Here is a 1,821-nt window from a genome sequence, read left to right as displayed (position 1 = left end):
CTTTGGCACCTTTTACTTTCTTTGCCGGTTTCTCTACCAACATCCATTCCCCCTCAGGCTTGTGGGTAGATTTATCTTTTTTATTTTTCCATTTAGATTGTGTGACCTCACCCTACACAGAAGGAGATGTCACAACAGAGGCAGAACTAATGGCAGATGGCAGTGAATCCTGGGATAAATGTTCTCCAGGTTGTTCACCTGCCAGGTGTGTTCTGGTTTCCTGCACCTCTGGTTGAGGATCTTCTCCGGTCAGGATTTTCTCTGGCATTAAAGCTTCTTCCTCTAAGACCTCTGTGGCAGTAATCAGCTCCTCATCTGCAGGGTCATTACATAGATTGTGATAAGCCTGCGAACATTCTCTATGGAAATGGCCATGTTCACCATACAAGTTTCACAGTACATTCACACAATCTGACCCTGTATGGCCAATATCACAGCACAGATTGCACTTCTTTACTGTACAAATGTTGGCCAGGTGACCAGATTTGCCACATTTATAACACAGCCTTGGCTGACCGGGATAGAAACAAACACCTCTCTCCTGACCAATAAAAAAAGAATTTGGCAGGTGATGGGTGACATTATTAGATTGTCTCAGCTTCACTGAAACTCTCCAACCCCCGTCCAGATCCCATCGGCATCTTTATTCTTGGTCAGGTCAGAGACCAAATCGCAATGGCTTCTGAGCCAGATTACAATGTCATGGGGGGGAACCACTACTGGACCCATTAGATGTTTGTGGCTGATTTACTAGAGGGGGGAAATCATTTGTCATATCCGGCACCATTTCCTCATTGCCATGATTATCTGAGCTAGTACATTCAGATCCTTGCGAAATGCATTGCACCTCCTCATCAAACAAATTACCCCCAGCATTACCTCCCCCAGCATTATCAGTAATGGGAGACTCCTGACTCCCCCCACCATGGATCTCTACATTCTTAAGTGAGTTCATTATCTGGGCTGCACTGCTGTCCATTGCTCCCAGCTGAGCAGAAGTGCTCCTTAATACCTCTTCAGATGTACCTGTTGCAAAATGAAAGTTCTCATTGCTGCCCCCTGCTGGCTGTGGTGATAGTACAGAGTCTCGCTTCTGCTGCTGAAACTCCCTGGTTACATTGCTATCCTCAGACAGGTCTTTTCGCTGGTAAGAAAATATTGGCTGCTGCAACACAAATTTTCTTACCAATGGCATACTGGTGGGTTCCTCAGTCTCTTGGAAACGATCTTTATTCTTATAAGTCTCTCCTATGGGTCCCAGTTGTTCCTGAACTGAGTCGATCTTCCACCGAAGCGAGTTCCATAGCCAGTGATTTCAGCTTGCTGTCATACAGACCCTCCTTGGAGGGATTTGCAGCCTTTAGATTATAAATTCCCTCAATCTGGCTCTGGATTGTTCTCTTTGCTTTCCTCAGGCTTTCCATTTCTTTTACAAGGGCTGGAATGTTCTGTGCTAGGCTCAGCCCAGGCTGGCAGGCTGTTACTTTCTGCTCGGTCACCTCTGCCGGGTGTTTAAACGTTGCTGGGTCCTCAGATGGACTGGAAGCCATGTCATGTACTGCCCCTTTCCCACTCACAGGTGATGGACTAATCTGCGGTGATCTGTGGGTTTGCTGACCCCATCTCAGACTGGAGCTTTCTACTGCTGGTTGTATTTGCAGAAATCTGGGAGGATTTCTGAGCTGATGGAGCCCTCGAAGCCGCATTTGTTGGCTTTTTAGTACTTTCAGCACTGTTTTTACTTTGCTGGGCTCGCAGGCGGGCTGAGCACACCTGGCCAGTGGGAATCAAAACTTGTTGCTGCAAATTCTCCTTTATTGT

The sequence above is a fragment of the Pyxicephalus adspersus genome, chromosome 5 (assembly GCF_032062135.1).
Source record: "Pyxicephalus adspersus chromosome 5, UCB_Pads_2.0, whole genome shotgun sequence".
NCBI classification, from domain to species: domain Eukaryota; kingdom Metazoa; phylum Chordata; class Amphibia; order Anura; family Pyxicephalidae; genus Pyxicephalus; species Pyxicephalus adspersus.
Note: the sequence above shows the minus strand (reverse complement) of the source record.